This window comes from Poecile atricapillus, chromosome 19 (assembly GCF_030490865.1).
Source record: "Poecile atricapillus isolate bPoeAtr1 chromosome 19, bPoeAtr1.hap1, whole genome shotgun sequence".
In the NCBI taxonomy this organism is placed as follows: domain Eukaryota; kingdom Metazoa; phylum Chordata; class Aves; order Passeriformes; family Paridae; genus Poecile; species Poecile atricapillus.
This window is the reverse complement of record NC_081267.1, coordinates 10788119-10802328: the sequence shown is the minus strand read 5'-3', so window position 1 is coordinate 10802328 and position 14210 is coordinate 10788119. Positions and strand designations below refer to the sequence as shown.

At 54.0% G+C, this 14210-nt stretch overlaps 1 pseudogene; it reads left to right on the top strand.

Annotated features, from left to right (window-relative positions):
* The window catches only part of LOC131586381 (uncharacterized), a 655697-nt pseudogene that overhangs the window by 339119 nt on the left and 302368 nt on the right, over positions 1 to 14210 (top strand).

Below are 14210 nucleotides of genomic sequence, written 5' to 3'. Positions count from 1 at the left end.
AATGATTATTCCTTGATGGAACACTGAAAACATACCTGCAGGAGGCTCCAAGGGCTTCAAAACTTTATGCAGCCAATCTAATGGAGAAGCCATCCCAGGAAACTCATCTGGAAGGGAGCACAGATGAGAACCTTTTTCAGGGTGTGCTGGGATCCCCTTCTGCCTTAGGGAACTGGGCACTGCAAGGGGGTTGGGTAAGACCATGGGAGCCAGATGTCAGTGGACATGGAAAAAGCTGTAGAGGGGCCTGGGGAGCTCTGGGCTGGCTCTGGACATTCTCAACACTCTTTCCATGCCCTGTGCAACATCCCTGAAGGGTGGGCACTCTCCAGCAGCAGAGATGCCAGCTCAAGCCTCAGCAGGGCTCAGGCCCAGAGGCACAGCAATTACCTCCTGGGACTGTGCCTGGCATGGCCTCCCTTCCTGCAGCAGAGGCTGCCCATGAGCCACTGCTTCCTCCAGGAAACGCTGCCTTCAGCACAGGCTCTCCATCCACTTCTGCAGAAAGGGACAGCTGGATCAGATGGCAGCATTCCCCACTGGGCAAGGTGGCATCTTCAGGAGGCAATGCTTGTCAAAGACTTGGTTAAGGACCAGGATATCATATAAAACTTTTGGGGTTGGCCAGAATCCTCCTTTCTCCAAACAGCTGCCATTTTTGATCTACCCAGAGACTGGGGAATCCTACAAGATCTCAGTGTGGGCATGGCCTGTGCTGCAGTTTGGGCTCCCTGTCAGCTGATGTCAAATGTCTTCCTGCAGAGGCTGGGGAGAAGCTGCAGCAGGCCAGGCTGGGAAACAGCCCTGCAGGGCATGAAAGCAGCAGCAGGGCAGCGAGGCTGCTGTGCATCCCTTCCCGCTGTGTTGGGCACTGCATGTCCAGAGGTGCAGAGAAAGCCTCCGGCTGCTGAGTCTCAGGAGAAGGCTAAGGGACATGCACCCACCTTGTCCTCTCTGCAGAATTTTCTTCAGCATTTGTCTCATGGGTTTGGATGGCTCATGGGGTTTCATAACTCCTGTAGCTTTGGTATTTCCTCTTGGAGGACCTTAGAGCAAAATAATTCCATTTCACAGGAATGGATCCCAGAAAAGCAATGCTCAGCCTGTGGGGTCAGGAGGGACACACCACTCACCCCTGCGATGGGAGCCGGGCTTGTGTGCAGTAACCAACCCAGGAGCTGGGAGAGTCCTCCCTGCAGACACACCTGTAACTCAACAGCCACAGAAGCTTCTCTCATCTCTGCTGATCTGCACAGGCAGCACTGAGCCACAGCAGTGGTAAGGGGATCACGCAGAGCGAGGGCACACACGTGCACGGCTCTGTCCTGGCACCTGCAGTGATGCCGCCCTGGCCGAGCCTTGGGCTCTGAGCTGGCAGCTCTCCCAGGGGGAAAGGCCTTCACCTACCCTCACCATCTTCCAGAGCCTCAGTCCTGGGTGTGGGTTGGGAAGCCAGATCACTTTCAGCAAGAGGCTTGGCTGCAAGGAAAGGCAGGACAGATCAGCTCCCGTGGCACTGTAGGAGATCCTCAGGCTCCCTGGGGCTGGCAAAGGAGCCACACAAGGCACAGCCCTGGGACACAGCCCTGGGCCCGGCCTCTTCCCTCTCTGCTCTTCTCTGTGGCTGCACAGAGCACATGGAAGGAGACACTGGCATTGCACACAGGAAGAAGATTGAAAGCTAAATGCTCCTTCCTCCCACTGGCAGTGACCTGTGGGATCTCTCAGGGCTCCAGAAGGGAGCAGGGCAAAGGTTTCCAGAACCCATCAAGCCTGAGATTATGTTAAGAGATATGGCACATGAGTGAGCTCTTACCACCTTGTCATTGCCTGTTCTGTCAGTAAAGGGAATAGAAGAACTTGCCTCCAGCATTCTCCAAGATATTCAAAGTATCATTGAGTAGCACTTCCAAATAATTGAGGTTGTGTTCCAAATCTAGAAGGGAGCACAGATCAGAACGGTTTCCATGGTGTGCTGAGATCCCCTTCTACCTTAGGGAACGGGGCAGTGCAAGGGAGTCGCGCTAAGGCTGTGGGTGCCAGATGTCAATGGACATGGCCACAGCTGCAGAGGGGCCTGAGGGCTCTGGGCTGGCTCCTGGTCACTCTCCACCCTCTTTGCAGCATCCCTGGGAGAGGTGGCTGGAGCAGCCCAGGCCCCACTGGGGCCCTCTCTCTGCCACAGCTGAAAGAATTGTAAAAGCAATGGGGAAGAGCTACAGCAGGCAGTGCCACAACTGTCCCTCAGGCCCTCCCTCCCTCCTGCCCACGTTCTGCTGGGACAGCTCTCCCATCCCATAGGGACAGAGCCAGGCTCTTTCAGGATACAGTGGAGCCTTGCCCTCCCACTCTGCCTATTCTCCAGCATGGGTGCTCTTTTGCAGCTGCTGCCAGGATTTGGGACCTGTCTCCCATGGAGGGACCCCAGCAGGACTGCTCAGTAGCCGAGTGCCCTGAGCCTGCTGGGGATAATTCCACTGAACTGTGCCAGTCTTGTCCGGGCTGTGCCTGCACTGCCAAGCAGCAGAGATGGCAGCTCAAGCCTCAGCAGGGCTCAGGCCCAGAGGCACAGCAATTACCTCCTGGGACTGTGACTGTGCCTGGCATGGCCTCCCTTCCTGCAGCAGAGGCTGCCCATGAGACACTGCTTCCTCCGGGAAATGCTGCCATCAGCACAGCCCTTTGGTCCTTCTCTGAAAAAAAATAAATTGTACACCTGAATCAGATGGAATTTTCCCCATTGGGGAGGTGGCATCTTCAGGAGGCAATGCTTATCAAAGGAAATCATATAAACTTTTGGGATTGGCCAGGGCCCTCCTTTCTCCAAACAAACACCATTTCTGGTCCACCCTGAGACTGGGAAAGTGCAGAAGATCTCAGGATGGGCATGGCCTGTGCTGCAGTTTGGGCTCCCTGTCAGCTGATGTCAAATGCCTTCCTGTAGAGGCTGGGGAGAAGCTGCAGCCAGGCCAGGCTGGGAAACAGCCCTGCAGGGCATGAAAGCAGCAGCAGGACAGCGAGGCTGCCATGGATCCCTTCCTGCTGTGTTGGGCACTGCATGTCCAGAAGTGCAGAGAAAGTCTCCAGCTGCTGAGTCTCAGGAGAAGGCTGAGGGACATGGACCCACTTTGTGCTCCCTGCAGCATTTCCTTCAGCATTTTTCTCATGGGTTTGGATGGCTCATGGGGTTTCATAACTCCTGTAGCTTTTTTCCTCCTCCTCAGAGGACCATGAGAGCAAGTAGATCCATTTCCCAGGAATGGACCCCAGAAAACCAGTCCTCAGTCTGTGGGGTCAGCAGGGACACACCACTCACCCCTGTGATGGGAGCTGGGCTTGTGTGCAGTAACCAACCCAGGAGCTGGGAGAGTCCTCCCTGCAGACACACCTGTAACTCAACAGCCACAGAAGCTTCTCTCATCACTGCCAGCTGGACAACTTTAAGGTTCTGAGCTGGCAGCTTTCCCATGGGGAAAGGCCTTGACCTACCCTCACCATCTCCCAAGGACTGAGTCCTGGACATGGGTTGGGAAGCTGGATCGCCTTCATCAATAGGTTCAGCTGCAAGGAAAGGCAGGACAGAACAGGTCCTGGACAGTGCTCATGATTCTCTTTCAGGCTGGAGTGACAGTGAGTGCACCTGGCTGATTGCTGCCCTCCAAGGCACTCCCTCATCTCTGCCTTCCACCCAGGAGCAGGGGCAGGGAGACCACCTGCCATCAGTTGCCCCACACCAGTATAGAAGAAGCTTCTTGAATGGCAGTCAGGGGAGAAAGGACACCCTGGAACTGCCATCAGCTCTGAACTGAGTCCCAGGCAGGGCCAGGGCTTGGCAGCGGCAGCTCAGGCTCCCTGGGGCTGGCAGAGGAGCCACACAAGGCACAGTCCCAGGGCACAGCCCTGGGCCCGGCCCCTTCCCTCTCTGCTCTTCTCCATGGCTGCACAGAGCACACAGAAGGTGACACTGGCATTGCACATGGGAAGAGGATTGACAGCTAAATGCTCCTTCCTCCCACTGACAGCAGTGTCATGCACTCACTCAGGGCTCCAGAAGAGAGCAGGGCAACTTTTCCAGAATCCGTCAAGCCTGAGATTATGTTAAGAGATATGGCACACGAGGAAGCTCTTGCCACACTGACACCCATTATTCTCTCAGGAAAGGCACATTGAGAACTTGCCTCCAGCATTCTCCAAGCGTTTCAAGCCTTTATCCAAGAGGGCATCCAGATAATGCAAGTTACGATCCCAATCTAGAAGGGAGCACAGATCAGGACCATTACCAGGGTAAGCTGGGATCCCCTTCTGTTTTAGGGAACTGGGAACTGCAAGGGGTTTGGGTAAGGCTGTGGGAGCCAGATGTCAATGGACATGGCCAAAGCTGCAGAGAGGCCTGGAGAGCACTGGGCTGGCTCTGGTCACTCTCCATCCTCTTTGCAGGCCCTGTGCAACATCTCTGGAGGGGCAGTGGGACCATCCCTGGGCCCCTGGGGCCTCTCTCCCTCCCACAGAGGAAACCCCCCTAAAGCCCTGGGGAAAACCATCCCCAAAGCTTCCCAGGGAGAAGGGAGCACTGCCCGAAGAAAGGGAAGCCAGGCCGCCAGGTCACCTGCTCGCCCTGCTCGCCATGGAGCAGCCTGGGCAGCCCTGTCAGGCAGGGCCACTGCCAGGAGGAGCAGGAGGAGGAGGCGCAGAGCAAAGGCCATGGTGCCTTGCCCACTGCCAGTCCTGCAGCTCTTGCTGCCACCACTGTCCTGACACCGCTGTCCCAATGTCAGCACCGCTGCTGCCGCCGCCGCTGCTGCCACAACAGTCGTGGTCAAGGACTGACTGCTCGGTCCTTGTGGTGCTGTGCAACCACGGGGCTCTGGGACCTCTGTGACCTCAGAGCCTGCTGTCACCTCAGCCTGCTGTCACCCCACAGGCTGCTGTGACCTCATGGCCTTGGCTGTACCCCCTGAGTGTACTCCCATCTGTACTCCAATCTGTACTGGACTGATTGTAAATTTTTGACTTCATCAAAGGGTCATTGATAAACAAAACTTTGGTTTTTGCCTGCTGACATTGCTGGCCAGGCAGTGTCCCAGGAGATGCTCTTGATGGTTGCCTCTTTTCCTGGGCATGGCACTGGAGGAGGTTCAGGCCCAGGTGATGCCACTGAAGGAAATGTGCCCTCATCCCAGGGATGCTCAACACAGACTCCCCCAGCCCCTCAGTGCCCTGCTGCTGGTCACAGCAGCCCCTGCCTGGCTCCTGCCTGCCCACACCATGGTCAGCCCTGCCTGCTCCTGGACATGGAGCTCAGCCAGGGCTGGTGCTGTGTGGGCTTTGCTGGTGGTACCAGCCAGACACTGGGGTGAGAGCTCCATCTCTTTATTGGAACAGAAGAGCTGTGCTGGGCCCTGCCCTGGCAGGAGGGACCCACCTTCAGTCCAGGCCACAGAGCAGGGCGGGTCCCTTCAGGGACACAGGGCCTTGCTTTGGGTGGTGGCAGCATCTGCACAGCAGCAAGCTGGTAATGCAGCTGTGACAGGGACATCACGTATGGGCATGGAGATGTGAAATGTGTGGTACAGGTGTCCCTGAGGGAGGTGTTTGGCCTTTCCTGTGAAGCTGCAGAGGGGAACCTGTTGAGAGAGGAGATGGCTGAGGCCCCAGCTGCAGCTGGCACACAGGGACCCTCTTGCACACTGGGAGATTCTCACTGTGCTCAAAGTTTCCCTCTGAAGACTAAGAGGTGAATGTGGATGGGCTTAGCAACTGGGCTGCAGGCCAAACAATTGAGTTAGCAAAAGAAGAAATTGAGAAAATACAAATTTATCCATAGCAAGGAGGAAAGCAAGGCCATTAGCATGGAAACCAATAAAAAGGGATATAAAGGGGTATTTGCAGTTATGTAATAAATGGAATTTGTTCCTGCTAACTAAATTGTAACTGTTATTAAAGTTGTTATAATTAGAAACAATCATGAATCAGTGTTACAAAGCAGATGTACCCCTTTGCAGATGTTACATGTCAAAATTAAGGTACAGGATGTAGTTTAGAAGATAAATGGTGTCTCAAGACCAAAATGGCCTTGAGATGGACCAAAATTAGAACAAATTTAGGCATTGGGCCTAAAGATTAGTAAACATAAGGCTAATTAGTAGACTAACATAACACAAGGATTAGTACACACACACAAACCTGTAAGGTTATCCAAAGGACAATGAAGAAGGGGAGAAGCCTTTGCCAAAAGACCACCAAAAGAAGACTGAAGACCCCCTAACAACAAGTGAGGCAAGCGCCGTGAAGAAAAGTGACATAAAGTCAGAAAAATTTGAAATAGGAGGAAACTTACAGGAAATATTAAAGAATATGTAAAAGCATACAGTATATAAGTTTAGCTTGAAGTGCTTTGTTTTGAATGTGAGGCAGGGTGGGAAGCCTTTGTACCCTGGTCGGTTTTGCTTATGCTTTAATCATATTTAATTTCTAGCAGATTATATATATAAATTTTAAATTTCATTAAAATGTATTATTTTACTGAACTGTATTCTTTTATACCACATTACTCTTCAGTTTAGTAAATTGTATTCATTTTTAATTAAACTGCCATTAACCAAAGGGACCTAGTTGTCAAATTTCTAATTTCATTTATAACAATATTTTAACAAGGAAGGCTGGTACAACAACATTGGTATTTACCAAACATGACACAACATGAGGTATATTAACAAAGAAGGCCCCTTACGGTGACAACATTCTACTGTTCAAACTGTAAAACATCTTTGTGTACTGATCAGGAGGTCACGATTTCCTCTTTACAATCCTGATGCTGAATGTCTCCTGAGGAGGTCTGGTCACAGAGAAGAATGAGCCCCTTGTGGGCTGCCCCTGTTTGGACAACCTGCTCCTCACCCCGAGCCTCAGCATGTCTGACATCGCCCACCTAGGACTGACATCCCAAAGCATTGAAAACATTTCTCTTTATATTTTTTCTTTATAATTAAAATCTAATTAATTAATTAAAAAAAAAAAAATTCTACAATTATTCTGTATTTTTATAACCTAAGTTTTATATTTATATAAAAGAATTGATCCATTTTTAGCAACTAAAAACATTATCGGTCCTTGGTTCAAAGTACCACAATTCCCTTCATTAATTAATTGGTCACTTTTTCTCCCTCTTTATGATAATTACACATATTTTTAGTCCTTTGATCATCAATTTTTAATAATTTTCTCAGACAGGGTAAATGGGACCACCTTGGGGACCATGGAGATTTTCTGGGGAACATTTGGGGCAGTTTTGGGTCTGGGGAGGGAATTTAGAAAGAACTTGGGGGTCTGGAGAACACTTGGGAAAGCCGGGAGGGCACTTGGAGGGGCACTTAGGGATTCTGTGGGACAATTCGGGGTCCAGGGGAGCACTTGGGGGTCCAGGGGGGCACTTGGAGGTCAGGGAAGGGAATCTGGGGGCCCTTCGGGGTCCGGGCGGGCACTTGGGGGGCTGTAACAGGGAATCTATGGGCCGCGGGGGATGATGGGAGTTGTAGGCGCCGGTATAATACGGTTTAATGGGGCCGCGGAGCATCACGGGAGTTGTAGGCGCAGCTCCAATGGGTTCCGGTGAGGCGCGGGGCATGACGGGAGATGCAGTCCCGGCTGGAATAGCGCTCTATGGGCGCCGCGGAGCATGATGGGAGCTGTAGTCCCGGAAGTGGCTCGGAAGGCGCGTTTGGCGGTGTGGGGAAGCGCTTGGAGAAAACTTTTGCGTCCGAGCCGTGTCTGCAGCTGCTGGGGGCGAATGTATACGGCTCGGGAGCACTTGGGGGGAACCTGGGGAGCTGTAACCGGGCTCTTTAGGGCGGGGGACACGGCAGGAGGTTTGGGCGCGGAACTGTGTTGTGGGATGATGGGAGATGAATTCCCAGCAGTGGCTGGAAGGGGAATCTGTGGGGTCGGGAGAATTCAGGGATCCAGGGACGCTTTGGGGGCTCCCGAACGGGCAATGAGGGGGCACTCGGGGATCCTGGAGGGTTTGGAGGAGACTTATGGGACATATGGGGGGCGATCCCGGGGTTCTGGGGAGCGCAGGGCATATTCCCAGTTCCTCACAACCTGGTTTCAGTTGCCCCCTGGAGGCTCCTGCTCACTGCCAGTATCATCCCAGTATGATCCCAGTCTGATGTCAGTACACCCTCAGTAGAATCTCAGCCACTGCCAGTATGATCCCAGTATGATCCCAGTATGATGTCAGTACACAGCCAGTGCAGTCTCAGCCACTGCCAGGATGATCCCAGTACAAACCAGTCCCTGCCAGTGCTGCCACTCCTGGGATCCCCCAGCCCTCTCTGTGTTCCCCCCTCCCGCATCTCCCCAGAGCAGCCCCAAGGGCTGGCAGTCCCCAGGCAGGGTCCCCAGCCAGCCCCAGGTTGGATCTGCAGCCCCCAATTTTCCCAGTTTCCCTCTCCTTTTCCCTGGGCCGGGTTCCCCCCGTCCCCAGCGGGTGGGAGCAGCGGAGAGCCCCGCGCTGCCCATCCCGACCTGTCCCGGCTCCATCCCCGCTCCTGCCGTGGGCTGTGAGGGGTTTGGGAACGGGGCACCGAGGGTGTCACTGCTCCTGGGGGAGGAGGAGGAGGGATGGAAGAGGAGGGATGAAGAAGGAGAGTGAGAAGGAATGGAAGTAGGAGAAGAAGCTGGTGTTAGGGAGGAGGAAGAGGAGGAGCCAGAGGAAGAAGAAGAGGAGGGACAAAGGAGGATCATGGAAAGGAGGAGGAAACACGAGGTCGAGCACTCCTGAATTCACAGCCCCTCACCTATGGGATCCCACCCGTGGGATCATCACCCCCCATCCCAGCAATGACCAGGGAGGGGGAGCATGACCCAGATATCCTGGGGGGGTACCTGGGTTGGGTTTTTCTGGGGGAATGTTTGGAGAATGAAGAACTCAAAAGCTGAGCAGAAAATGCCCCTTGGGGGGACATTGGGGGGTCCTGGTGGTGGCTGCTGTCAGAGGCAGCCTGGAGGAGCAGAGCCCTGTGTCCCCCCAGACCCCAAAGTGGGGAGCCCAGAAAGGGGGAGCGCCACAAATCACGGGACCCTCAACAGCCTGGTGAGGGGCAGGGGGGACTCCTTGGACCTTCTGCACCCCAAAGCAGAGAATCACGGGACAAGGGACCATAGGAATCCAAAAAGCCCCATCATCCCTAAATGAGGAGATGGAAACGGGGGGAACTTTTTGGATTTCTGGCACTCCCAGCAACCTGGGGTGGGCAGGGAGCAAGCCGACAGGGGGCCCCCAGTGCAAGCATGACCCCCAGCAGCTGGGACAGGGGGGAATCCCTGAACTGCAAAGGGGAGAGAACAGAGATGGGGAACTCCCGGGAGGCATTTTCAGGGCTGAATTTTGGTGTTTGGGAGGTTTTTATGGGCCCCAGATGCCCGGTAACTTCTAGAGATGAACTTGGTCAGGAGGAACACCCTAACCCAATGTGCTCATGCATTGCATATTTCCGCAAACAAGGATTTCTCATTCCCAAACCTTGGCCAGATGGAGAAGGAGGCTGCAAGGAAGAGGAAGATGCCCCAGGACACCCAGGCAGGTGAGGAGGAAGTCAGTGCCCCTTTCCCCCTCTCTCCTGCTCCATCTCCCAGCCCAGCCTGGCCCCCGGCTGCAGGACCACCCCGCTGCCGACGCCGTCCTGCCGGGGATGCACTGGGGGGATCTCCTTCCCCTTCCCTCTGGCACGGAGGCAAATCCCATCCTCTCCTTGTCCTTCCTCCCCCAGACAAGGAGCTGAGGATGGAGACCAGGGAGGACAAATCCCTGCAGCAGAACCTCGTGGAAGAGGCTGTTCTGAGCAGCTCCACAGTGCAGGAATACAACGGGGAGGAGAATCCCCAGAGATCCCGCAGGAGGAGGGGCTCCAAACCCATCCCAGGGTGCTCTGAGGAGGAAAGACCCACCCTGTGCCGGGAAGGCAGCCAGAGATCCAGCCGGGGCTCTGAGCTGGTGGTCCATGAGCAGCTTCAGGATGGGGAGAAGCCCTACAAGTGCTTGGAGTGTGGGAAGAGCTTCAGCAAGAGCAACAGCCTGATCTGCCACCAGATGATCCACACTGGGGAATGGCCCTACGAGTGTGGGGAATGTGGGAAGGGCTTCAGATGGAGCTCCGAACTCATCCGTCACCAGCGCATCCACACTGGGGAGAGGCCCTACGAGTGTCCCGAGTGTGGGAAGAGGTTTCAGACCAGCTCCAGTCTCCTGCGGCACCAGTGCATTCACACGGATGAGAGGCCCTTCCACTGCCCCGACTGTGGGGAGGGCTTCAAGCAAAACTCCCACCTCATCAGTCACCAGCGCATCCACACTGGGGAGAGGCCCTACAAGTGTGGGGAATGTGGGAAGAACTTCAGCCAGAGCTTTAGCCTGATCTGCCACCAGAGGACCCACACCGGGGAATGTCCCTATGAGTGTGAGGAATGTGGGATGACCTTCAGTCAGAGGTCCCAACTCACCATCCACCAGCGCATCCACACTGGGGAGAGGCCCTACGAGTGTCCTGAGTGTGGGAAGAGGTTTCGCAGTAGCTCCAATCTCCCCCTGCACCAGCGGATTCACACGGATGAGAGGCCCTTCCGCTGCCCTGACTGTGGGGAGGGCTTCAAGCACAACTTCACCCTCATCACCCACCGGCGCATCCACACTGGGGAGAGGCCCTACGAGTGTCCCCAGTGTGGGAAGAGCTTCACCTGGAAATCTAGCTTGACCCAACACCAACGGAGGCACCGGTAAGGGAAGCCCTACAAGTTCCCCAAGTTCAGGAAGAGCTTTGTGCACTGCTCCATCTTCATCCTGCCTTGGAGGACCAAGGTTAGGAAGAGACCTGGTGATCCATGTTCCCTGTGGTCCATGCTGGGAACACACCTGTACCTTTTCCTGCCCATGGCAATGTCATGATGTGAGATCAAAGAATGTGAGAGTCTGACCATGTCCTTGTCATTATATTCAATCTCATATCAGGTCATTGCCAGGGGCAGGAAAAGGACTCCCTCTCTCTCACCAGAGGAGAAGGGTGTCCTTTCCAGGCAGGAGGAGATACGTGGCCAGGAAGAAACAGTCAGTGGTGGTTTAGTTTTCCCTGTAAATAGTTCTTCTTACCTATTTTGTTACCAAAATTATTTCTGTTCCTGTTTGTTCCTTATCCCGTTGCTGTTATCAATAAATTGTACTTAGCCCAGCCCAGGATCTTTGCCTTTTCTGTTTTCCATGGGAGGTGGGAGGGAAGTGAGCGGCAGCATGGTTTCAGCAGGCGCAGGAAATTGAGGAATCCCATTCCTGAAGCCCAGCCCATGGAAACTGAGCATCCCAGCTGGTGCCAGGCCTGGTTCCCATGGCAGCAACCTTGGGAGCGGGTCCCTGGCTGGGGGCTGTGGGAACCTCTTCCCTCTGGTGCCCACGGACAGGAGTGGAGGGAGCAGCTGGAGCTGAGGCAGGCAGGTTTAGGCTGGATGTGAGGAAAAGGTTTTTCCCGTGAGGCTGCTGGGGCACTGAACAGGCTCCCCAGGGAAGGCTCCCAGCTCCAGGGCTGGCTGAGCTCCAGCAGCGTTTGGCCAGCGCTGCCAGGCCCAGGCTGGGATTGTTGGGGTGTCCTGTGCAGGGCCAGCAGTTGGACTGGAGGATCCCCATGGGTCCCTCCCAACACAGCCAATTCTGTGGCTCTGGGATCCCATGAGCCTGGGGATGGGACTGCAAATGGTTGTCATGGCAACGGGCTCTGGCTCCAGGCCTGAGACAGGCACAGACAAGGGCTCCACAGAGACCTCCCAGGGGTTTCTGGGGATGCTGAAGAGCCGTGTAGTCAGACACAGTCACAGCAATTCCACGGTGACATCCCAGAGGATCTTGGGCTGCAAAGGCATCGCTCTGTCACAAGCACCCAGGGACCCCATGGTGACATCCCAGGAGTCCCCAGGCTGCCAAAGAGCCGGGATGTCACAGACACTCCCAGGGCTTCCTGTCATGGGCAGAGTGGGATCTTCAGGCAAAAGCTTTATTTCTTTATTGGAGAAACTCCTGTTGAGTCATGAGGTGGAGAAATGACACCAAACAGCCACCATGGATCCTCAAACTGCTCTAGGTCACCTAGACTTTTAAATTCCTTCTAAGAGGGGAGACTGGGAGCAGCTGGATTCAATCCCAGCCCGAGTTTGTCAGAGGTTTATGTGTAAATATTGGACATGTAGAATTGAACCGTAATGCAATTTGTCCCACATGATTAACAATGGAATATCAGATATATTTATATAAATACCACTGTGACTGATTCTGAAGATGATTTATTTACACCACAGAGTAAATAAAGAAAAAGAGTTATTTACTCAACAGTAAAGGAGCTATAACAATTATTAGACTATAGTGCTCTAGGAAGCAATTTTGAAGCAAACAGGGCCTTGCTGGAGTTGTTTGAGCCCATTCCAGGTACAGCCTCCTGCTCCAACAGGAACTGCCTTTCCTGTGCCATGGCCAGGGCAGATCCCGCTGCAGGAAAAGCCCCAGGCCAGCCCCAACCCAGGGAAGGGCTCGGGCACAAGTGCAGAGTGCCGTGCTGGGAGCTGTGCCAGGGACAGCCTGAGGCACCAAAGGCACCTTGGCAGCAGCAGCTGCTTCCAGGCCATGGCCAGAAGGCTCCCTTGGCACCCCGGCCTGGTGGCCAGCACTGCAGAGCTGCTGCTTCAGGGCTCATTTCTGGCTGGGCTCTGAAAAGCCACTGCTGCTCCAGGAGCCTGACTGGGAAGCAATTGGCCCCAGCACCCTCGGGACAAGATAATAATGAAACAACTCTTCATGGCAGCAGAGACAAGGCAGGGGCAGAGGAAAGGGGAGAGCCAGGCCCAGGGGACATGGCTGCAATGGTGATGGCTGTGAGGTCAGTGCCACTGCAGCAGCCTGGCTGGCCCTCAGCAGATATTCTGGCCAGGAGCACTGTGAGGGCACCCAGCACACCAGAGAACCCACACAACAGGAATTCCATCCTTGGGGATGGGAGGGGCTTTCACTGTGTCAGGTTGCACAGAGATCCTGCTCTTGGAGCATTCTTGGGATGGGGCATCGACTTGTCTGGAAAAGCAGTTGCAGTTTTGTGCCACTCTCATAAAATATCTGATTAAAATTTTTCCTCCTTCTAAAAAATATAAATTAACTCTTGATCACTTTAAAGATATTCATCCCTGTCACTGCAAGATTTGGGAGGAAATAACTTTGACCAGTGCTTCCATTTTCACACACCATGGAGAGGACCCAAAAATCTCCCAGGATGGGGTTTGGAGGCCTCATCACATAAGCAGCTGGTAGAGGCTGAGGGCTCTGGGCTGTGCAGCTGAAAGGTCCTGCCAGAGGCAACTTGTGCAGCCCTTTGGCCATGGCTGCTGGCCCTGGGCCTGAGGCCAGCAGGGGACAAGTGACCCTGGCAGCCCTGGGGCCTCATTGCCTCCTTGTCCCTGCTCAGCAGCCTGGCAGGGGCCGCCCCATGGTGCTGCCCTTGGCATTGCACATCCCCACATGCCAGTGCCCCGGGAAGAGCCCTGAGCAATGAGGGAGGGACAGCATCTGCCTTGCCAGGGGCTGGGGCTCAGCCCTTGGCCCTTGGCATTCCTGAAACACATCCAGCTTTGCTCAGCACCACAGACACCTTTCCCTTGCTTGTCCCCAGCTGCCATCAGGGCCTCCAGTCTTCTGCTCTACCTGGAACCCGGGGACGCTTTCTCACTCGTGTCTCTCATTTCAACTACAAGAAACTTCAGTGTTTCCATCTGACTTGGAGCTCTTGAGAAGTTTCTGGAGCACACTCTGAGGGACTGAGTTGTTGGGGAAGGTGAAACAGGGAAACCTTATGAATGTGATGGTTTAACAAAAGATTCTGGAAATATGAAGGCTAGAGTCAAAGTAGAAATGAAAGCCTGCTTTGAGTCATAGGATACTGAGTACTGGTTAACCAAAGAACAATAGCTTAGCCAGCTAGAGGAGAATCCCTGTTGATAAAACAATGTCCTTCTGCTGATAAAGAATGCAAAGGTCAAGAAGCAAGGAAAGAACTTGTAAGGTTTTGTAGAATCTAAAATGCAACACTGTATGTTAATAGAGGGAAGCGCATAGGCTGAATGTAAATTCTTTAGTGGGTGTGTCTCATGGTGATTGGTTACTAAGAATTAGAATATTCACGACAGAA